Source organism: Xiphophorus couchianus, chromosome 22 (assembly GCF_001444195.1).
Source record: "Xiphophorus couchianus chromosome 22, X_couchianus-1.0, whole genome shotgun sequence".
In the NCBI taxonomy this organism is placed as follows: domain Eukaryota; kingdom Metazoa; phylum Chordata; class Actinopteri; order Cyprinodontiformes; family Poeciliidae; genus Xiphophorus; species Xiphophorus couchianus.
Genome location: NC_040249.1, coordinates 4,356,189 through 4,381,467, shown reverse-complemented (window position 1 = coordinate 4,381,467; position 25,279 = coordinate 4,356,189). Strand labels below are relative to the sequence as shown.

General features: G+C 37.6%; 1 long non-coding RNA gene across 3 annotated transcripts in view; it reads left to right on the top strand.

Moving 5' to 3' along the window:
- Positions 1 to 25,279, top strand: part of LOC114138597 (uncharacterized) — a 92,779-nt gene that overhangs the window by 21,706 nt on the left and 45,794 nt on the right. For 2 of the 3 annotated variants that reach the window (XR_003594241.1, XR_003594243.1), the window contains exons 3-4: positions 5,375 to 5,424; positions 21,339 to 21,483. This is a non-coding gene — a long non-coding RNA (uncharacterized LOC114138597). The remainder of the gene's footprint in view (positions 1 to 5,374; positions 5,425 to 21,338; positions 21,484 to 25,279) is intronic. The other variant, XR_003594242.1, reaches the window with a different exon arrangement.

Genomic DNA, 25,279 nt, shown 5'->3' with positions numbered 1-25,279 from the left:
GCAAAATTCAAGAAAGATACAGAGACTTAGAGCAATTATCAGCTCGTCAATTACAATGTACAAATGAGTTTTATGTATGGACCAGGACAATGTTTACACTGCAGAAACATGTTGAGATGCAGAACCTTTCCGACACTGGAAAAAATACAGAACTAAATCTAGTAAGTGTTATAGTATTTGCTGTTTTGCTAAAAAGGAAAGCAACACTCAAATTTTTTTCTAACACGGTGATACGTTGCCCAATAGTTAATATTTTTGCCCCAATTAACACTAAATTATTTTTAAAGTTTGTACATTTTTTACATGTTTATTAGACAGATCTGTGTCTGTGAAAAAGGTGGCCACACTGTTGAAAATTCTGTCGACATACAGTTTGATATTTTGTATCTTGTCCAGCTGTTCATCTTAATCTGTCGGACCTATTATCTCATACTTACTTTACAAGATAATATAAAGTTGCACACGTTATATCGGCTTATAAAGTATGTGAGTGCGTTATGATCCTAAGAACATCCAGATGGTACTTGACAAATCAGATTCAATCAGATGATCAATCTGATTGAATATTAACTTTGTGTCGAACTCGTTTGCTGGGAGTTCTCATTACATCCACTTCAAAAAGTTATCTTTGATCAAAATACTTAATACTTGTCATGCTTGCGTTCACTGTACTCCATGGCTAACCAGTGAATGCATCAGTGTCGTTATTAATCATTAGCAGGAAGTAGACCATTCATATGTTGAGCAGCAGAATGAAACGCACAATCAGGATGTGCTCTCGATTTTAGCCATCGCGGTTATGACTCCACGTGGGCCACGACTGGCAAATAGTTGTGAGCAACTATTTGTACCCGAGTGTTCAAGTGTGTTATGATAAGTGTGGGAACTGCAGAGGAAGCTTCGCGTTTAATAAGTTCCCATCGTTTCCTCAGCTGGACAGAGTAGGAGTCCGACTCCTACATTGCAAACAGGAACAGGAGGCCAAAGTTGCATGCTGCTGATGACAATCTTCTCATGATGAGGCAGTAATTTTGTTTTCATTTTAACTAATGCTCTTGATGTGTCATTCTGCAGAACGGTGGGTTCATTGTGACGTGTTTCTTAATGTCAACGGAAGCGCTGGTCGAGCACAGGCTGCAGATAGTTTCAAGGGTTATGATTTACCCCTCAAATGGAAGAAAAAAAAAAACAGAATTATTTTAAGCGAAACCATTTCTACTCATGCCAAGTTATTTACAAGAAATCACAGCGCCAGATGTCAGATCCCCTGTCAGGTGCAGAGGGGTAAGTGGTAATGTTCTTCTGATTTGTTGCTCAACCACAAAGTGACTTTTTGCAAAACACATTTAGGATTGTGAAATGATTCCCAACATTCTTTTCCACTTTTGTGGTAAAGAAGAGGATTGACGTTTCCATCAATTGTGGCGACTTGTGTAGATCCTGAAATGGTAAAGAAGTCCCAGACTGTCATGTTTTAATGTATTTTCTCTGTTGATGTGTTTATTAAACATCATTTGTAAAGGACTCGCACCCTCCAAGTTATGCTCTAGTCTCAACAGTCAACTTAATTGTTTACCCAAAGACTTGGAGATCATCGGGATTTTGGGCAGATTCTGAAATTGTCCCTTATTTTCCTGTTGATGAATAGTTATTTTTTTTCAGAACAACAATCACCATTTCGTCCCAGTCTCTAATTTCTTGAATCATGAATCCTTGCGGTAACCACGAGGCCTGAAGAGCTTTGTTATTTTTGGATTGTTTGTGACCTCCTGGGCAAGCAGTCGGTGTGCTCTCGCAGTAACGTTTCAAGACTCTTAGCAAGGCTCAGTTTTGTTTCCAGCTCTTCTCCTCCTTTAGATGACGGCTCTCGCTGTGGTTCAGTGGAGTCTCAAAACCTTAGAAATGGCTTCGCAACCCTTTGCAAAGTTGGCAATGATTTTGTTTCCGATTTGTTCTTGAATTTCTTTTGATGTGTTGCTTTTCAAAACTATTCTTTTGAAGTGATTGCTTTAGCCTGCAGTTCGTCCGGTAATAAGGCCCGTGTGGGAGTCGCGATACTGAAACAATGTCATGATTTACAAAGGCTGCAGTTTGTTTCTAGCAAATTTGCCAGGTTGTTTTGGATGCTTTCTTCCCTTGATAAAATCACTATTTTATTTTAGTAACTATATCGAGTTAATTCTCTTTGTCTGACGTCAAATTTAGTTTGATTTGAGATATTGAAGTGTCACAAGCCAAACTTTAAAATAATCTGCAATTTGTTTCTGACCAAATGGGCTTCATCGGTTCAACGGGTGCATGTTTGTTTGTGCGCAGAAGGAACAGTCCTGGGGTGTGATGCTGTTGTGTTCGGCTCATTAGGTTTGTTTCTGTTTCTGAGATGAGGGAGTTGATATTTCATATTGACACAAGAACGGTGTGTGTTTGTGTGTGTGCCAGTGACACGCAAATCTGAATAACTGCATAAAAACCCAAATACAAATAAAGAATGTATTCATCTCATCTACAAACATAGTTTAATGTAACTTCTGACAAGAATAAATGAACTATAAATGAGTTATTGGGTATTAACACAACATTCTGAAAAGCTTGCATTTATTTTTTGTCATGGTGCAGTAAAATTTTTTTTTTTCACTCTCTCGGAGATCTAAAACAAAAATCAGGCCACTTGCTTCAGCACTCAACGCATAATCAGATCTTTGTCAGGAAATATTGCATAATTCTCCTTCAACAAGACAATTTTTCATTTTTAAAGAAGTGCTTTTACGGCCATTTTATTTCCCCAAACCCAGACAGTCTAGTCTGGCTGGCCTCTTTCGAGTCAAGTCTTTCTCCACAACTATGCCAAAAATGCACTCGCTTGATTTCTGTTGTTTATATGAAGCTTGCTTTTTTTGTGATAAGCCTAAGCCTGTGTGGCTAAATGACATTTGAAAAGGTTAAATGTTGTCTGCACGATTATGGAGGAGACATAAAGGTATTTCTTTATCTCAGCAATGTTGGGAATTTCCGTTTCCACAGCACTGCAACCAAAAATGACCTACGAGGTACCATGGCATCTTGTCCCAATTTAAACTGGCCTCTAGCAATAGTGTCAGACTTTTCAAGTGTTTTTGCTTCTCCTTCAATTTGGCTGCATTTTCAGTAATTGGTAGCCCAAGATCTGACACTTTTCAGAGGAATGTTCCTTTGTCTGTAAAACGTTGTCTTCAAACATAACAAAAATACACAAACTACTGAAGTAAAAGGAAACAGTAATACCCAAACTACTGAGCACACTTGGATATAAGTCTCAGCCTCTAACTTTGAAAAGAAAATGAAAAAAGTACAATATTTACTTTTATATGATTCTCAGCTGTCTGTGTTGCAACATGAGATATTTAAATCGAAATATTTTTTTCAACTTTCAATGAAATGCGTATCACTAATATACACAAATATGCTTTGTGGGATGAGTTCCTGTAACAACTTAAAAAAAGCAATACAGTAGTCTACCTGTAAAAGTCAAAATTCCGAGTAAGCAACATGAAAGTGGTGGTGTGCTGGCAGTGATGTCAAAGTGTCGAAGCTGTTTTCACTTTTACACCAACTGACCATTCCTTCAACACCCCAGCCTGCTGATCATGTCCATCCCTACATGACCACAGTATGTCTATGTTCTTATGGCTTCCTAAAGCTCAAATTATCTCAAAAACAATGGCTTCTTGAGTGAGTTAACTATACTTAAATGGCCTCCACAGTCACCAGGTCTCAATCCAATAGGTGAGAACTGATGCTGTGAACAAATGTCAAGAGGTAACAAAATGTCTGAGGACTTCTTCTGGAATCTATGATGTGAAAAATAAGCGCCCATTTTCACGGTTAAACTCTAACATTTTTGTTGCGATCCAGACACTCGTTTACGCGACATCAGGGGCCAGGATGTCTCACAATGGCATTATTTGAAACCGGGTCTCCGAGTGAAACTTTTCCATAACAACCCAGCGTGGATGTGCAGAATGGACGCCTGTAGGGTTTGTTCTACGCTTGCACGGAAATAAAACAACACAAACAAACGCGGCTAGCATTGTCCTACTAGACCTGTTCAGTTTATCACCGTTTCTGATGAGGAATACATTACATAAGCACTTTGTTCATGGCAGATGGAGATGAGTTACTGTTTACTATGAGGTGAAAGTTAGCGAGGTGGAAGCTAAGGGTTAAGAGCACAGAGCTCAGTGACATTCAAAAATCACAGCGCCATGTAGTGGCCTGGCATGACAACTACAGCTGACTCGAGGTGTCATGGCAGTGCTTCTAAAGGTGGAAATTTTTCCCAATCAATGTCCAAACATATTGTAAATCTCCAAGCAGCAGTCGAAGCCTAAGGTTCTGGAGATAAAAAGGGTTCCAGCCTGCTACTACAAAATGTACCTAATCAATTATAGTCCAGTAAAAAAGGGCCATTTAACTGCCAGGTAGATGGAATAAATACATATTTTTCAGAAAAGAAGCTAAATTTTCTTTGACTTTTCTGTGATTCCCCATCATTTAGCAACATATGAAGCGAGCTTCTGAACATGCCTAACTTAGAAACAATCCCCTGGGGGATTCTGGGAAAGGAAACGGTCTTGATTTGACTGGTTGGAGTGGGGTCAGCCCATGACTCGCTTTCCCAGGCTTTCACATAATCTCAAGGATGCAACGGACGTCTGAGTCCTGCATATTGCAGTTATTTGAAGTATCTTAACTCCTAAATACATAATTAAACACAATCTTCAAGCAGTAACATTAAAACCTTGTACCTCCCGTTAGATTTATGCCATTCTAATGCTCCCCAGGATGGTATATGTAGAAGTAGAGCCACATAAGAGTTACTTTTTTCTTCTTTTATTTTAGAAAACAAAAGATGTTGAGTGGTGTGAAGCTGACAGCAGGAGATGATTGGTGTGTGTGTGTGTGTGTGTGCCTGTTTTAGAAGTTGGCCAGTCATCAGTAGAGCTCTAAGAGCACTGAAGGAAGTGGTGGTTACAGATGACTCAGCCAAGCCATGCATTTCAGTTTTTCTTTCCCCACTCTCGCTCTTTTTCTCCTCCCCCTTTCATCATACTGTCCTCTCTACATTCTATTCATTCCTCTTTTCTATTCTGGATCTACGTTTTCTGTCTTACTGTCACTCTTTCACTCTATAACCCCCTGACTACGTTTTCTTCCCCCCATCTTGCTGTGATTCATGGTCTGTTGGAGGCATCTCCTAGTTTGTGCTTTGAGCTGTGCTGTGTGTCTGTGTGAGGTGAATACTCAGAAATGTGAGTGGGAAGGTAGTTGGCTTCTTTCAGAGTGATTAAAACATTCCTTCTCTCTTCTTTTCCCCTTTCCTCTCCTCTCTTCTCAGTGTTCACTGGCGACTTTCTGATGAAGAGGAGGATGAAGGGAGACAAACTGGTAAGTGAAAGCAAGCTGAGCGTTACTTTGGCCATTACTGGCGTTTTCTGTTTGAAAATCAAAGGAGGTGGGCAGAACCCCTCATAATTTAACCTTAATGACTGGTTTGCACTCTCCAGTGTTTTGTTGCCGTTTTCCTACTTCAGGTGGTCAAATGAAAAGGCTTCGAAGAAAGTTATAACCTGAGCGACAGCATAAGACTTAAAGCAGGAAGAAATAAAGGTCTGGACGGAAAATATAAAGCGTTTTTTCATCTTTGATGATTTTAACTCTCGCTACTAGAGACTTACTAATTTCTCTTTAGTGTTAAAACACTCTTTAAATTGATCACCCTGATTGATTTTCATTCAGCAAATATGGTGTAAAATAAAAATCACAATTCAATGTCTTGTTGCAAAGTACTGAAAATAGCACAAGTGAGGTAAAATCGGACTGCGGATAATCACAGACGGGGACAGGAACCATTTTTTGTTGGTGGAAGGGCTGGCTGTGGTGAACACTGGCTACGTTTTCCACTTGTCCTGTGACCGGCTGCTCTAAATTTAGTCGCTCAATCATATGATAATGCGCAGTCCGCACCTCGAAGGGCTAAAGTGAAAGCGTGTGTGTTAGATTTCTAGGTGATATTGCAGCAGCTGTCCTCACAATGAGAAAAAAAAAGAACACGATCAAAGAAGTACAACTCGGGAGCAATTTATGTACAGAAATGAATCTTTTAGTGGTGTTGGTGAGAGTTTCACAGTCTGTATTGACGCGCATATTATCCGTAAGCTGTACCATAATAATAAAAAAAAACCTCAAGCTCCAGGTTTAGATAGTGAACTAGTTGCCTGAAGTTGACTTTTGACTTTTTTGCTCTCATATAGTTTTGTAAGAATGTGTCAGGCACACAGTGATGGATCAATATGAAAATCTTGGCCCATTAGCTCCTGGAAGTTAGGAAAGTTACAACTCCGTCAAATCTGAATTTGCGTTAGCGATTCTGTCTGATGGGAAAAAAAAAAAAAAAAAGAATGTATGAATGTATGTCAAGGACAGTATGTCTTTGTTTTTTCAAAATCACTATATCTGACCACTCCCTCGCGCAGCCCTATTGGAGCTTATCTCGAGTGTCTATTAGCTTTAACTACTGTATGGTTTATGTAATCATACGAATCTCTTATCAAGCATAACCGATAAAACTAAAAATTGCCAAGATCTGTAAGGATTTCAACTACTTGGTGTTTGTTTTATTTTATTCTTGGTAAGCTAAAGTACTATTGTGAAACTACAGTACATACCTTCTTAAGCTTGGCACAATGTTGGTGTTAGCTACCTTAGAGCAGGCTGTGCAGCACTTCTTGTTCCTGCTAGCTAGTTGAAGCAGTCTATCAGTTAAAGGTAATGCTAATGTTCACTCCAACATTTGACTCTGGTATACAGTTTAACTCTCTAATCCAACAAGTGGCAATAATGACATGTTAGAAAAGTTGGTAAAGTATGTTCCCATAGTAATTTCAAGCCATTTGGGGCTCCCTGGTTGATGTATTTTACCAATGGTTCAGTCTTTCCTCAAAAATTAGATCAATGTTTGTTCACCATCTTTGTGTTCTAAAGTACAAGAGGTAGCAGGGGGACAATGACCCAATACAACTAAAACAATAACAGTCAGAGTACTTTAAATCTGAACCGCAGTAAAGATATTAACGTTTGTCTTTTTTCCAATCCATGTTCATGTTGAGTCCAGAACATTAATCAGAAAATTGCAGTGCTCACAAATTGCTGCCTCCTGCAACATTAGCTTGCTTAGCTAATGTCAGGAACTACTTGGCTAGCTATGATGTACTCAGGCTACATCTTGTTGATTCAAAGTTTATGATTAGACATATGCAGCCACCTCAGTGCACACTGCATGTCAGTACTATTGTGTACAGCGTAATAATTGGATTTTTATTAAATCCCGTGAGTCTCTACCTGCTTTTCCTTGCTGAGTCACAGGGTGTTGGTGCCTGTCTCCTGTGGTCATCAAGTGGACAGGCAGGGTACTCCCGGACAGGTCGCTAAGATGATAATTAAAAACTGCATCGATACAGAACGTTTGTTCACTAATATCACTTTTGTAATAGAATCCTTTGTATATGCATTTATTAGCAATTAGTCCGTTTTGAAAGTAAATTGCTGGCAATTGAGTGCCTTCTCTGGTGTTATATTGTGGAAAGCTTTTGGACAACATGCATTTAATTTAATAAGCATTTCACAAAGAAAGTCCAAGATGTTAAAATTATTAATTTTATGATATTTATTCTGTTTTGTCTAGTCTTAAGCACATTATAAGTTCAGGTTTTAGAGTCTGTAGAAGCATTGTGCAGGTAAATGAGATTTTCTTTTCTCCTTTTTAGATAATTTGAGAGCCTTTAACCACAATGGTTTCATTAATACTCTGAGAGATTTACAATCTTTCTTCTGGAAAGAGCACAAGCTGAAAAAAAGAAAACAGTTTGGTTTCTTTTAGCAGAGAAACAATTATGTAACCTTTCAGTTTCTTGGAAATGTTATCTGTGTTTGGAACCTTTTCTAAAAAATCAAATCAAATCAGGATTCAAGTATTTTAAGTAACACAGCTGTTTTACATAGTTACAGAAATATAGGAATTCATTTATTGACCTGGGCTTTAAATATCGAAACCTAGATCACAGTGAAGTAACCAAAACCGCCAGTTAACACTTTACAAGACAAATTGCTGAGCAAGCTAAACAAACTGCACAGATGTCAATATGTCAGAAAAGTTTGAAATAGACGAGCAGCAAAATTTGGCACAGTGCAAGGGAGTGTTAAAAATGGCGGTAATGGGTGCACCATAGATGCTGCAAGGATCTATGGTGCAGCTGCAGCATATTAGGGGTATTTTAAATACTCCTAATATTTAAAATTGGGGGTATGTAATTTTGATTTTTGTTATTATTGAATATTTTCTTTATAGTTGTGAATGCCTTTCTACAAATGCAATATGACAACAGCGCATCAACCAAGTCTTGCCTTGAAGACATTTTATATCACATTTGTCTCAAGTCAGCGTATTTCTGCCTGCAGATTGGTCAGAAAATACAAAGAGAAAACATCTCTAATCGCTTCCTCTTTACTCCTTCAGACACTCCCTTCGTAATGGATGACTGTCATCCATTTACAGAAACTGATCATTTTCAGTTTTTGTAAATTATCTTTGAAAGGCTAAGACACACAAATACACACACACACGCATTACAGCTACAAAACACACCCACACCCACCCATGCCAGCCTTGTTCCACCAAGGGCCCCCCTCCTCCCGCCAACCTTTACGGTAACTGCATGTTTTTGTCATCTGTGGGCCTGGATGAAGTGATGATGTTAGTTTTGGTATCAAGTCCATGGTTGTGCTTCTCCACACCGAGAGATACCGAGAGTAGTGCAGCGTGGCGAGGCGTGGGAGGGCTGTGACAGAGATGACTCAGCTCTCTCTGTTGCCGGGCAGAGAAATGCTCTCCCACCCCCATGCAATACAATTAAAAAAAAAAAAAAAAAGTTACTTGGTTTATCTGTCACCCTTCATTGTGGAGACACCAAAGGTGATTGTTTTACTGCAAAAATCATAATCGAACAGGATTGGAAGTTAATGTTGTCATGTCAACTTTTTTGTTGTTGCATATTGATTGATAAGTTAAATGTTATGTAGTGATGACATCTGAAGCCTATATGCATAAGTTTAGCTATTGATAAAATATCCTAAGGTGTCTAATTATTGACATAATATCTAGGAAATCTCTTGGTTGGACTGTAAAACTTTACAGTTTTTTGCATCGAGGCAGGGACTTGCACCCTAAAATATGTTAATAATATACAGAACAGACCAAAAGTTTGGACACACCTTCTAATTCAATGGGTTTTCTTTATTTTCATGACTATTTATAAGGCAAGAAATCCCACTTATTAACCTGACAGGGCAGGTTGACCTATGAAGTGAAAACCATTTCAGGTGACTACCTCTTGAAGCTCATCAAGAAAATGCAGAGTGTGTGCAAAGCAGTAATCACAGCAAAAGGTTGCTACTTTGAAGAAACTAGAATATAAGGGGTATTTTCAGTTGTTTTACACTTTTTTGTTTAGTGCATATTTCCACATGTGTTATTCATAGTTTTGATGCCTTCAGTGTGAATCTACAATGTCAATAGTCATGAAAATAAAGGAAACTCATTGAATTAAAAGGTGCGTCCAAACTTTTGGTCTGTACTGTATATATATGTAAATAATATTCAGAATAGCCCAGTTTGGGTGATTTTCCTCACACAGTCCTGTAGCAATCATGGAGCAATCCCGCTATGGTTTAATTTGACACTTTATTGTTTGATCTAATGCAGAGGATCAGTATTTCGACATGAAGTAAATTGTGCCAAGACAGGCACCAATCAAATAAAAAAAAAACATTATACTAATTTCTGTTTTTTCTTTGAGATCCAATGAGAAAAGTAACTTGTACGTAACGGATGTTTGGACGATTGGTTAGTTTTTGTCTACTGTTGTCTAAATAAGTCATTAGTAGGACTTGAACCATTAGTAGGTTCAAGTCCTTACCAAAGAGTGAAATAAAAAGACTAACCTTCGCTGAAACGGTTGGTTTTTGTCCTTAGTTGAACCCTGCATAAAACATATTTGGAAGAAATAAAAAAAAATAACAATAAGTATTGTTATTAATATATAATAAAACCTCTACGAACCAAAATATGAGTATAGTAAATATAACTTGAACTTGATACATGAACTTAACACTGTATGTAATTAATCAGGGTTTTGTTCTTCTCATAACATTTTTGATTGAAATTTCAAAAGTTAATAACAACGTTACATAAAATATAATTGCAAGACACCTTTAAGCAGATTCACACAATGCTTCTTACCTATATTGATTTTGCATCCAAGTGTGAATTTTAAACATATGACACTAACTTGTTCTGGTTGCTATTCAGGTCAAGGCCTAATGGTATCTTTGGTAATTTATTCCCTAGTGTTACGTAAAGTATTGTTTGACAACATCATCTTGTAGTTTTCTTTTTTATCCAGTGACAGATGTTCAGTATAATCAGGTTGTTGTAGTTCAATTTGGCCGTCTGTAAACTGTAAACTAACAGTGCTTGGTTAACCTTAATCATCTCCTCGTCCAACAGCTTCTGTGCTGTATTTGTGTTAAAGCAGCAACCCAAAGCTGTTTCTTGTTGTTGATGTTTTTTTCTGTTTATAGCATTACCAGGACCACATTGAACTGCAAAAAAAAAAAGAGACAAAAAGCTTTAAAAGGCTCAGTTGAACAGAAGCAGTCAATGATGACATTTGTGTCCACGTTTAAGGGAACAATTATGCTTACTCTGCAAGAATAGTTGCACATAATGTCGATTTTGCTGTATGAATAAAAACCTTCACCAGAAAAAGCACCAGAAAGAATCTACAACGCTGATTTTCAAATTCAGTCCCTTTAATGGCCTCTATCCTGTGTGTTTTAGCTCTTTTCCTGGCTCAACACACCTGAATGAAATAAAAGCTCTCTAACCGTATAATTTGATGACATGTCGATGACCATTTGAATCATCTGCTCAAACACACACCTAAAACTGGCAGGACATCGGCCTTTTAGGACTGGAGCTGGACATCCATGTTCTTTAAGCTGCACAACTCAAACTCGCGTTGATTTTATGTAGCTGAATAACGTCCCATACTCCGAGACTAGAAGTGAAACCGAGGAATTATTTTGCTTTTAGCATAAGACGCAACATTTTTAAATGTTTTAGATTTCAAGTACGACAAAGAAACATTTGAGTTCCTTTTTTAAGCTGAGTCAGCCAGTCTTGCAAATGAATGACAGTAATTTAACGGAAGACGAGCAAGTTTTCATCAGCGCAGACAGAAGGTCTGCATAGTGTAGCAAAGTGCAGAATTAGGTCTTTGCTTCGACAATTGTGCTGCACAAATCATTTTGTTGCAGTGGCGTATACGGGTAGGTGTCTATGACACGTCAGAGTTGCAACACTTTGAATTTCTCTAATTGCCCAAAAATGTCCGTGGCAGACTGAGCTACTGGTCAGAATGAATTTGCTGAAGTGTCAGAAAGCAGTAAATAAGGAGTATTTGCTTAAAGTTTATACTTCTATTTAATTAAAAATGCAAAGCAGATGCCCAAAAGTGAGTCTGACAGAGCTTTATCTTATTTGTGCCTGGTGATAAATTTGTCAAACTGGGCAAACTGGGCTTCAGACTAGCGGACACTGAGAATTAAACCATATCTAAGTGTGACCCGTCCTCCTCTTCAGCTCTGGTCACAACAATATGTGTATGTCGTAAATGTGTGTATCTCCCAGTGTCAGTATGTGTAAGTTTAGTACTGGTTTCAATCAAGCTGGTTTTGCTTCGTCAGAACATGAAACCATGACGGTGTCCTTAAAAAGCCTTTTCATTTTAGAAATTCATGAGTCAGTAATGTCAAGTAGACACAGGGTCGGGCTGTCACACTTACATGGACTTTGGTGAAATTAATTCATTAGTATATATATCTATATATAGATATATATATAACATATACCAAAACTATTACATCTATTTTCTCATAATATTGGATCTCAGCTAAGCATCAACAGCTAAGCCTGTGTGAGGCCAGCCTGATGGTGGGAATCATTTCCTCAGATGACTGTAAGTCATTCAGACCACTTCAGGATTGTAGCATAATTGTGATTGTAGCGCGTGCGTTCCCATGAGTCAGGGTTTGAGATCGACAAATGTCAGAAGTTGTCTTGTCAAGGTGAAAACAGTAGTAGGTCAGGGGCGTGTGGGCGTTCGTGGGCGTGTGTGCTCTGTTGCACCTTTACTCATCACCGGTTACGCTGCCAGATACAGTAAATGACAAAGAGCGCCTCGAGACATCACTCTGCCTGTGTTGCTTCGGCTTATAACAGGAGGCCCAAATGACGAACGTGTTTTCAGAAGCTCATATTCTTCGGGTCGCTGTCTCATTTTCTGACTGAGGCGTTCTTGTTTATCGAACTCTTTTAGCTCACTCTCTTATGAAATGACTAATGTCCTGCTGCTGCAGAGCTAATTTCCTGACTCTGTTTGTGATATATAGAGGTTGCAGGGTTCAAACTGCTTTGTGAAATATGCTTACGGCGAGGATAAAATTGCTGGGCCGAGCCTTTTGATCGCCTTGCTGCTACATTTAGCCTAAGAAATGTGGCTCTTGTGTAAAAAGCAGAAACAGTGATAGGAAGGGCTGTCAGCCTCTAGTGGCCGCAGCGCTTCATTTTCTTGATTTACCCAGCATGCAACGTCTAACAGCTGTACTCCGTCTTCATTCATTTTCTTTATAGAGAATTAATCTGTCTACATTTTAACATAATGTATTCTGGTTGTCTTTAGTTCAGATTCTTAGATTAGTGGTTTATCGACGTTTATTATGGCGTTTATAATAAATAAAAGTACTTTCTGGTTTGAGGGCATTGCTAAGCAGCTGTTTAGCTTTGATTGACATCAAGCCACAGGTGAATTTGAAGGAACCCCCGATGATGTTTAAAAAGCTTCAAAATGTGTGTTGAATTTGCATAAATACTCTTTCTATCAGTGCTTTGTGCTACAAAATATGTTTACAATTAGGACAGCATTTTGTCTTCCGTACCGTTTTACAAGGATGGAGTGTGCTGGATTTGTATATTTTTTTATATAAACATTTTTATATTTTATATAGGATTTAGATCTGGGACTAAGATTATCAAATATTGTTGATTTGGTCATATAATTGGGATAATCCTCCTGTTAAAATAACCAATATTGGCTTTATATTTATTTTAAAGGGATTGTTAGGCGATCACGGCAACAGCAATTTTGTAGAATTTATTTTACTCCCACTGAATAAATGTACCTAAATTATAGGGTGAATTTTTACTACATTTTTAAGTCTTCTGCTAATATGGTAGAAGATTAATCAATTTTAACTTATTTTACACATACCTACTGAGGATATTAGTAAATATATGCGGCACTGTACTTATTATATCCTCACAGATGCAATCAATGTCAGATAAGATTGCCTCCAAAGCACTCCAAAATATTTGGGTGCAGTTTTTTTGTTTTGTGCTTTTTAGGTCACTTATTGCCAAGACAAACAGTTCTGCGTGAACTTACTTTGAGTAGTCATTTCTTCTAAATAAGAGACAGGCCACAGTGAGTAATGCATAACATACTGACAAAGCCATCAGAAAGGATTTTGTTGGAAAGATGGTGGGGCAAATCGCTTTCTTGAAGGTCATGGGCCAAAAACCTTACAGCTCTGCAAAAAGCAAAAAAAAAAAAAAAAACAGAAAAAAAAGTCTCAGTTTTGTTTCTCTGTTTCCTGTAAATCTCTTTTGTAAATATCTTACACGTTTCTTGGTACGAAGCACAAGAAATAAAAACTTTAGAGCTTCTGAAATCCTCCTCTGCTCTCCCCGTTCTAACCACACGGTTTCGGCTCTACGTCTCTCCACCTGCTTTGCGTTCTCGATGACATGTTGCCGGCTCCTTCCTCAGATGTCCCCGACCTGCAGAACAAAGCCGTGGAGAGGGGAGGGTTTCTGGAAACTCTGGACTTTCATTCTGGGAATTATTGCCATGGGAACTGCTGAATCCGGCTTGTGTTTATGCCGTAAAAAAATGATGCATTAATTGCAAGTTATAAAGATTAGGACTCGGTCGCTTAAAGGTGTAGATACAGCAGGAAACCGGATGGATGCGATAATTATGCTGGGAGAAACTGTTATTTTTTTGTATTTATTCCCACATGATAAAGCCATTCAGACACATACAAAAAAAAAAAAATGTCATAACAAATGTTGACAGGTTAGGTTTGCATTCACAAATCTGAAGAGTGCGTTCACTAACATCAGTAGATCTACTTATGCATTAAAATGTTCATAAAAATGTGCAACTTGGATGAGTTTCAAAATTAATTTGTTAATGTATTTATTTAAAGACATCCTTTTTCTTTCTTTGTCCTCTGGTGTCACAATTTAATGTTTTTAAATAAAAAAGCAGAAGCACTAATTTTTGTTGGATGTTGTAACATAATTTTTGGTAAATAGATCATTGAAAACATAACTTTACAGGTCATTAGGTTGTTTTAAAAAAAAATCATAATAAATGTCAAGATTTTTGGGGGGGGGCTTTTAAGGGTTTAGATTTCAAGATTAGATGAATTTAAATAAAACTCTATTCAGGATTTAGAGTTGGTGCATCAACCCCGGATAATCCACGGGCCCCATCTGGCCCAAAATGTTTTCACAGTGCCAGTGATGTCATATTTCTTCTGGATTTAGCTGGAGAAATCTGTACCATCGCAGGTCTTCTCTTTAAAAAAAAATCTAATCTTAATGAAAGCATTTTGCATTTTCTCCTCCAGCAGAACATTGCGTAGAAAATAGTCCAATTTGACGACTGTGGGCTTCTTTACCATCTGTTGCCGGAGCAATGGGTTCATGTCGTGATGCTATTGTTGCTTTAACAGAAAAGAAAGCCTTCCTGTGTTTTTGTTACTTTGATCGCGCAGAAATCTTCGGGCTTTCCAGGAAACACTAGCACAGTCTGACTGTTTCCACTGCATGGCAGTTACCATGTGTCATCAGGAGAGCTGACCCGTGATGTGGGGGGCAGAAGCTCACTCTGTAGGGCCATGGAAGTAAATTGATAACACATTTGGGTGACGTACAGTCTTTGCCATGGTAACTCTTTGAAAACATCAAAATAAATTAGGTAGATGAGCCAAAAATAATATGGTGTAAATATTTCTCGACCACTAGAGGGCGACTCCTTCCCACCTAATACCAAAATATCCTCCCCCCCCCACCACCACCGTCTCTTTCTTGAACGCTTTTCTTTTCTAGTTCCGATCCAAACGGCACATTAATTGTACAATTTAACCACTTGTCTATTTATGTATTGATCTGAATAACTAAAATCAGTTTGGCAATTGGATTAGGTTGATTTCAAATGATTGTTATTGTCGGGAAAATGGGGCACATTCGGTCCAAATCGATGTAAGCTTACTAAAAACTTCCATGTAGTTGTGTAAATTCACGCAGCTGATGCATGCTCCCCATCTCGTGCTGGTATTTATTAAAATACTTGGTCGTATTTTCTATATTTCTAAGTGTTAAATTTTTTTGACTAATTTTATAATGTGTACTTGCTGCTCTTTACAACATTTAATCAAAGTCAACATGGAGAAGGAAAAAAAAAGTATCTCATACCCCGAGATGTTTTTTTGGCTTTTATAAATTGAAATATTTAATATAGTTACTAACAACCCACGCAGTGTGTTCTGTAAATAATAGTTTGTTTTATGAATTTAAAATCGGGAATATTTTTTCCCTAGTCGGAGCAGGGATTTCGAAACGAATGCGAGGTGGATTAAAGCGACTGTCTAAACCTCAAAAATAACCATTATGTTAACCAATATTTGCTCTAAAAATAGAAAAGTGTATAATAAGAATTATACATGTACGCGCAGAAAGAAATGGCCATACTAATAGTTTTTGTATGTTCTTTTTTTATTATTATTTAACTCTCTTGGCTTGAGTGAGAATCCATTTTAAAATTATGTTTTTATTATTAATAGTCACACATAGAGATATATTTCACTAGGAGGATTGTAATTCTGTAGGTTTGGATATTTTCAAACAAGCAAAAAAATATTCCGTTTTCTCAAATGGGATTTCTCCTCGAACTTAATTTCACCTCCTTCCCCCAAATTGCTTTGTGAAAGTCTTTCTGCGTCACCAAAATGCAGAAAAACGACTCGACTAAGTGAACCACACCCCCCCCCCAAAAAAACTACACAAAACGAAGCCCTTCTTTTAAAATTCTTGCGCATTAAGTGGAGAAATGTGTGCAGCATTTCTGTTATCCACGCAGGAAATCGGACGGAGATCCGACGGCCTTTCAAACTCCAGTCCCGTCGGGAAGGAGAGGCTGTCCGTGAACGCATCAGAGACAGAAGACAGTCTTGCATGTCTCTGCTGTAAAGTGAAATCTTATTAAATGTCTCATTACTTGTCGCGTCGTTATCGGCTCGATTCCTTTGCGCTTATACTTTTCTAAGATATCAGCGCAACAAAAGTGCGCTCTTTTTATCCTAAAGTTACGCTGCATTTTTTTTTTTATTATTTTGTTTCATTCTCTGACGTCTTCAAATGAGGATTGTAAAAAACAAACAAAAACAAAAACAAAAAAACCATCGCCTTCAGGCTACCTAAAAAAAAAAAAAAAAAAAAAAAAACAATAACCAAAAACGCTTTTTGAAATTTGACTCACTTTCATATGGATCCAAATGAGCTCTAATTTTACCCGCAGCCGCATTTTGTTTATTTTGCTCGCTTCTTTTGTTTTTGTATTTTTTTTTTGTTTGTTTTATGACAAAACCATGTGGTGATTTTAATAACAGATCAAATGATAAATGTGGGACAGAAGGAGCCGCGAACATCCATGGCTGCATCCTGCGTGGGCACCGAGTAAACAACACAAAAAACAAGAGCAGATAATCAAAATGTCACAGCTTGATAAGCTTCCTGTGTGATGAGAAGGCAGACATTTGACATTTTGGGGTTGTTTTTCCTTCTCTCATTGTCACACACTCCCTCCCTCTCTCTCACACACACACACACACACACACACCCACCCACCCACCTGCATGCAGGGGAATTCAATTTCACACAAGCAGGAATTCCCTACAAATTCAATAAACCTACATTTACTATATCCTGTTGCAAAAGTGAATGATTTGACTAAATCGAAGACGTTTCCTCATTTTGTTTATTTGTGTAATATTACTTTAATAACAATACCAATATTAATATTACGGATGGAAGCAAAAGCCTGGAAGAAATCGATCTGGTTTACCTGAGTCATTACTGCCTCTGACAGTAAGAATTGGGGCAGGAAAATCCAAAAACAGACGTAAACAAGCCTAAACAAGCGTTCATCTGTGCAATCTACTGCAGTCTTCGAATTTCATTTTCTTTGAACTTAGAATATATAAAGTTTCACATCTTTTTTCTTCTTCTTTTGCTTCTTGTGTGTGTGTGTGTGTGTGTTTTTATGCTTCTGAGTCACTTGCGGTCTCCAGGACGTCGATATTCACCCCGCTGCTTTGTCTCGCTTTAACTCAGCACAAACTGGATATTAGAAATGCTAAAGGTTGAATTGGAGCAGCTAAGAAGTGTGTAGGTGTCGCACTGTTGTTTTTGTTTTTTTTGTGCGTGTGTGTGTGTTTTAAAAAAAAAAAAAAAAAACTTTTATGTTGTTGCTTTTATTTGAGTCTGAGGAGCTCCCACTCTGCTTCATCTGAGAACCAGATGTTGTAGTGGGGAAAGAAAAACTAAACAAAACATGAAAAAACTAAAATCACTTTCAGAATGCTTAATTCTGCTCGGCCATCCTTTTGTTCTGAGGCTCTTTCTTTTTATTGCAGTTTATTTTATTTTATTTTATTTTTTACAATAAAGGCAGGGTGAAGATGTTAAAATAGATGTCAAGAATATAAATAACTATTTCATAATCTTTTAATTTAATAATATAAAAAAAATATTCCATTCCATTCCAACGATTTAATATGAGCTTTCAAACCTGTATGAGGGGGAAACAAATTTGATGTGCAGTTTTAAATTTCTTTCAGACAAATGCAGCCCTGTTTATAATGGGAGCATAAACAATATTTAAACAGAAGTGCATGTAATTTGAATTTCTTAAATTTGTGCTAAATCATATCCTTAGCATTGTAGCTGAACAAACATAGTTATTACATCTTTTATGTTCATTTTCAGCCTCTGTGTGTTTGTGTTTCACTTGCACCTTTTACTATCTCATTCTATTTGCCTTTTCCAAACTCCTGTTGTTTTGAAAACCTCACGCAGTTAAATGATATTTTGATTTTGACAGTTTAAATGAATCATTCTGAGTTCTCAGTATATGCTGAATTATGATCAAATATATTTATTTCCAAGCTTCCAGCCATTAAGATGCAGTTGAGTTTTTGTTTTTTTTTCCACTACATGTGGCGTTTTGTTCAAACTAGGCTGCATATGGCTCAGTACAAACTGGGGAAAAAAGAAATCTAATTTATTGAATAATTTGTCTGATTTTTTTTTTTTCTTTAAAAAGGGGATCTCGTTTTGAAATTCTCCTGTCTACTCTGTCAAAAAAAGGAAATGTAAAAAGTTTGCAATTGTTGGCATTAGAAAAAGACCTTGCTCCACCGTAAAGGCCGCTCTCCGCGTGTTTTCTATTTTGCCGTTTCTGTTTCATGCCTTTGCATATCACTGTAACTGTACGCTGCTGATGAGCCCAGCCGGTTTTATTATTAACATAAAGTAGGCCTGCGCCGACGCGCCATAACCTGACAAAGGAACAAGTCAGACGCTGTCTGTGCAGTTTAATCCTAAAAAAAAACAAAAACAACAAAGTCTGAATTAATTAGTTTTCAGCCTCTGTGATGTAATTGATTGCACTTTATTGATTTGCACAGTAATTCTTCTGGATAAACTCAACTCTACCTGCATTCAGCCATTCCTCACATTAACTCCTTCCTCCAAGAGAAATTACTCCGGCCTTCCCCCTGCTGAAATTGGTGGCTGCATCAAATGAAACTGCACAATAAGTCTGATACTTTCATACAAACACAATTTCTCTTATCAGGGGAAAATGACGGCTCCCCTCGCGAAGCAAGCCGTGGGCATCAAAGCAGAGCTGCGTTGTTGTTGTGGTTATGAGTTGCTCTGTGTTAATTGTGCGTTTTTTTGTCAAAGTGGAACTCTTATCGTCTCTCTGTATGGTTCTGTTTTCACTGTCACACTCTCGGAAAGCTGCAGATTGTCAGAATCTGATCCAGAGATTGATTTATTCATTGTTTTGTTTTTTTTCTTTGACATTCAGTGTTTTTGTTGTTGTTGTTGTTGTTTTTTTAAGTATTCCTCAATATTTGCTTGTTGCGTTTAGTCTTTCCCTCTACAACTGTGAGTGCATCAGAGTGATCCAGGGTGATTACACACTGCAAAAACACCAAATCTTACACGGTATTTTTGGTCGAGTTTCTTCAAATGTCTTAGTGAGACAAAACTGACTTACAAGTAACTTTTCAGCAAAAAAAGTTGGAGCTAGTCAGTCATTTCCTAATATTAATGACAAAGCATTAGTTCCACTGGCAGATTATTTCGTCTGACATGGAAAAAATGTGTTTTTATAATTGTAATAATTTGCCAGTGGGACTAGTACTTTAAAAAAAAAAAAAAAAAAAAATGTAAGCAATTATTGACTTAAAACAAGCTTCTGTGTCTTGCTCAAAACTTACTTGTAAGTTAGTTTTGTCTCATTTCAAGTGCACAACAATATTAGTACACTTGAAATGATCAAAAATGCTAAAAGTTTGTCAGTTCTCAATGATAAAAAAAAACATGAATGATGACTAATTTGGGAATTTGGCACTATATCATCCTCTGTCATTATTTATTTATTTTTGGCCTTTTAGGAAGCTTCTATGAAGGCAAGAAGGAAACTAACAACACTGGATAACTGCTGTATTTTTAGAGACAATCACAAACGGAAACAAACACTCTGTGTGCATATGCATAAGAAAAACAAAACAAAAACAACAAAATAAAAAACACGCCCTACGCGTAATATGCGTAAAATTGTTTGCATAAAAAAAAAAATCAGCCCCGAAACACTGAGCGCATCAATACACAAAATCTTGTTTGAACAAAGAGGCCCGGGAATGTAACGGCACTTTACTGGAAAATAGTCGAGCTTTTCCTGCGTACAGTGCATATTTATTTTACCCTCTTTCTTTTCTTTTTTTTTTTTTTTCTTTTCTTCTGTCAAACATGTTGTAAAAGTTTCCATGGGGCTTAGTGTTTTTCCTGAAATGTGAACACAGTCGTATATTCTCCGTTTGTGTGTCTGGATATAATTGTTGCATGAACGCATCAGCGCGTCCACTCCTGCTGTGACATCTGAAATCCATTAGTGGGGCTTATTACCAGGGACTGTGCAAGCGTGGAGAGTTGCACGGAGAAGACAGTGCCAAGCACTTGAGTGCTGCGCAAAGCGTGCTGACAGTTTAGAAAGCTTTGAATAATACTTGTTTTTTCAGAGCATTTCAAAGGTTCAATTTCCTCTCTTTTTTTTTTTTTTTTCTCGAGGTACAGAGATAAGATTTATTCCCATGGTCCTCATATCCGGGAATAAGGGAAAATGCTGACGGCACAACTCTACTTGATGGATAAATTGCAAAAATTATATAAACAATGAAATGAACCAGGCAGTAAAAGATGTGCTGAATCACATATGATAACAAAAAAACTCAATGCTTATAATTAATCAGTATGGCTCTTTATATATTTTATTTGACAGGAGCACTGGGGAAAAAATGGCTCAAATGATTTTAAAGGTTGCTGACCACTGGGATAGCTAAAGTAAGTGTAATTAACAAGATTCAACTTCAACCTTCGCACAAAATGTTTCTCCTCTCGTTTGCTGGACGTTCAGATTTTTTAAATGATGCAGTGAAACAACGCTCCCTGCCAGCAATGCGTGATTTTTTTATTTTTATTTTTTCATGAGGGTTATGTAAAGCCTCCATGTGAGGTGTTGTTGGATCAATAGCTTTATTCCAAACACACACGTCTCTGTCTCATTGTTTACGTCTGTCTGGGAAAAAAAAAAAAAAAAAAAAAGAACCAGGGCATTTCCCAGAGGACGCGTTACCTCGGTAATGTTCAGGTTTATTTCACATAAAGCATGAACGCAACCTTTTTTTTCTTCTTTTTTTTTTAATAACTTGTTACTGAGTGGTTAAAAATTTCAACCTGATGTTTGTGTCGTCTTGGACATCATTAGGCAACCAGGGGAGGGTTCCTGCTGCGAAGCAGGACCAGCTTTAGGGAAATGAGATATTGTTACCGCTCTGACTCATCCCGCCCCGGTTAGAGCACACACGGCTCCCCACCCAGAGCGGCTGCCACCCTCATCCAGTCTCACGCAGGTAAACACTCCCACACCTATTCACCTCTCTCTTTCTCTCGCTCCTTTTTTCTAACACACACATTCAGCTGTGTATCCATCAGCACGCTCTTTCATTTGGACGTCTCATAATCATGTTTACCGACTGGATGGAGGCCTTTGGCTCGGAGGAACTAAATGGGTCACCTTGACTGATGTGATAAATCTGTTGTCATGTTTAGCCCCTCGTCTCTATTGATTCACATTTAAGCTTTTAATTGTTATAATAAGTAAATATTAGATGTGTTAGTTCGTCTTTAAAAACTGCTGCAGAAGCGTATGATTTAAAGGGAATTCTTCAAATTGTCTACCGGCTTAAATAGAGTTTGTGGGATTGAAGTTTGTTAAAAAAAAAAAAAAAAATCTAGATCCGATGGCACTATCTTATTAGTGGCTCTTTTTGCAAATGACTTTTTACAATGAGTGTAAGGAAGGGAGCTGGTTTATCTATTTAAATTTAAAGTTCTAACTATTTTCTATAAACTTCAGTGAAACCTTTGAGCTTTCGGGTTTATTCACCAGGACAACACTGAGGTGTGTTTGCATATTGTTCTGAATGTATCGAAGCAATTTCATATTTAAGAAACCATAACTCACGCAGGTTCTAGGTCACAAGTTAAGGACAGGTTTAATCAAATGACTCAGTCTGTCTCCGATTAGCCAAATAGACACGAGTTGTTCCTGGTTGCTATTTTAAGATGAGTGTAATCTTTTTGTTTTTACCTTTATTTTTCTATTATTAGTGTGATTCAAAGAAGAAACGACATGTTTGCATTTATTTAGGTAAACAAGAGTTGGAGGACCCTTGAATGTGGCACTCAGTCAACTATATTTTCCTTCTAAGCAGAAATGAGGATATTTAAAATGTAGATTTTCTGCTTTCTTGAGAAATTAAAAAATGTAGACGTCCTCACAATAACAAGACGGTTATTGTAAAGTAAAATTATTGAAAGGAACTGCAACATATTTCATTTAGTCCTTTTACAAGATAAAATGTAGCTCTCTACTATATCTCAGAATATAAGTCATACTAACTACTAGAAGTTCTTCACACCAGAGCCACGCCCATTTGCCTTGCCCATGGGCACATCGTCATGCGACTGGAGAGAGCTGTGATCGAGCCCCCGACTTCAGGGTCACAGGATGATGTCTCCTCTCACCAATTCAGTTGTATAATTCGGCGTTTCTCAGCTGATTTGCGGTTAGTTAATGTCAAACTGATGAATCATTCATTTATTTTCGCTCTGAACACTGAGCCCTTCTGTGATTTATTGTTACTTTGTACACACCGTGCTGACGGTGGCAGTTTAAAGTGGTCAGCTTTAATTACTTTTTATTAGCAAGTAGCAGAGCTTGTGATTCGAACACCAGTCTCTCTCTCTCTCTCTCTGTGTGTGTGTGTGTGTGTGTTCCCTGTATGATGAGGAGACCCTCACCTCACTCTGAAGTTTGCTGAAGGCGGCCAGCAGTTCCTCATTCTTCAGGTTCTGTGACAAACAGAACAGCTTTGCTACATTATATTCTCTGATAACTTCTTGCTCTGTTTCAGCTAAATCAGAATCAACCTGTGTTCTCATTGCAGGAAGAAAAATCCTTCTAATCCAGTTTATTTTCCCCATATGTGACTCTTATCTGATACTTTTTCTTTTTTGCATGAGTCGCATCACTTCAAATTTGTTTTTCATGCCATGTCCTTGTCATCTTCACACAAACACATAAACAGATGTTTTTTTTAAAGAAGCATCAGTCTCATTGGGTCACGTCGCCGCACTTCTGATTTTTACATAACTGCATGTGACGGTTTTACCTTTTTTTTTGCGCCGGCAGAGACGGAAAGTTGTAAACAACGGACGAAACAAGCATGACAGATGTTGCGTTTGTGCCTCCGTTGCCTAAAAGCATGCATTCATGGTTTCAGCTGTGTCTCTTTATTCGCACTCTATAGGCTACTGGCTTCCTGTTACTAAAAAAAAAAAAAAAAATCAAAAGTCTTTCCACAACAACATGGTTAAATATTACAGCAGATACTGTTTGTGTAGCTAGGCACAGTTTTTCTGAAAAGTGCTGCATGTGTCCGTGTGTGTGCGGCTCAGGCTATTCTAGACTATTCGCTCTGGATTCTGATGGATTCCGAAAAACAGCCACTCTAAAAAAACACAACAACAAAAGAAACAAAAAAATCCGATCTCAATGAAAACTGTTGGACCACACTTGGGGATCGTTACCTAAACGATCACTAAGTGGACACAAGGTGGACGTTGCCTTTGTGTCCATGTCTACTTTGGTGAAAGTATTTGAATATGCAGCTATAGGAAGATGATTTATTTTGATCTAAAGTCAGTAGGTTGGTGCTGGGTTTATGTCATGTCCTTGTCATTTTCATTTATATAAAAAAAAAAAAAAAAAATTGCAGAGCTTCCATTTATAATTTAATCTGAATCACCGTTTAACCGCCGGAGAACAAATCTGCTCGCAAATGAGTCGACCTTTTTCGAACAGCAGATCGGGGTTGATTGGTGAGAAACTATTTCTTTTGTGTGTGAGAAAATCTTTGTTTTATTCAACTGAAGTAAACAATTTACAACCAATAATCAAGTAGCACACATTAAACTCAATGGACAACAGCTGCATTTTATTCGCCAGGTTGCTGCTTCCAGCTGCAGAGACCTTCGAAAATGCACGCAGGCTTTGAGAGCGACCCCGATTTCAAAAGTCTGAGATTGAACTAGATGTTTGTAACTTTCTTTTTCAGGTTAGATGATTTTTAGAATCACTAAAGGAACATTTGACGCATAAATGTATCGCTTACACAAACAGCCGCCTTTAGGCTTTTTGTCCATCCGAGATCCATTAATGAAGATGGATTATTTTGCAGTTCATATTTTTTTTTTTAAAGCAGACCTCTTCGCCAGTCATGCATTGAGCTGAGTGAAATAATAACCACCTGGCCCGACTCTTGTGACAGAAATGTCACTTTCCTTTTTGCAGCTTAGTTGCATTTCCTGATGTTCCACATGTTGTGAGCTTGGCATTTACAGAAGAGGAGTGTGACCTTTGAACGTCAGTTTATAAAAAAAACTCATTTGAATGCTGCACGCAGCTGTAAATAGTGTGTAAATAGTGTGAACAGCACACAGGGATTTCTTTTTTTTTTTTTTTTCTTGTATCTACCAGAGTTTAAAAATATGCAGAAACGTGGCTTTACAATAGAGAATAATTGTGTGTGAGTTGAATTTGGTTCATAAGCTGCTTTGTTTCGCAGTTGCAGACATTTACTTGTACACACAACATAGCAAAACACAGTTACTCTGTGAAAACCTCAGGACAATTGTTGTCATCCACAGCAACTTTTACACCTTCCACATGTTGTCATGTTTAACTCACAAACATATCTCAATTATTAATTGACAGATCGACTCAAATTAGTGCAAAATTATAGGGGCGTTTAATAAAATTTTTTTTTTTGCTTTTCTGGAAGAAAATTGTGGCTTAGTCTGTTCCGGAATCACCTTTTTGCCACGATAAATTAGCAAATCTTTTGGGATATGCCTCAGCCAGATTTACACATCTGGATTTCAGAGTTTTATTTGTCCAATATTCTTCCCAAAAATAACTCAAGTGCTGTCAGATCAGATTAAGGATCTGTGTCGAGACTGTGGAAAAAAGTTTGTCACAGATGTTCTCGACATGGAATTTAACCTGAATTTAACTTTATTAATCTTAGTGTAAAGTGTTACCAGCCTCCCCGGCTCTGTTGAACAACGCCTCTCCAGAACATG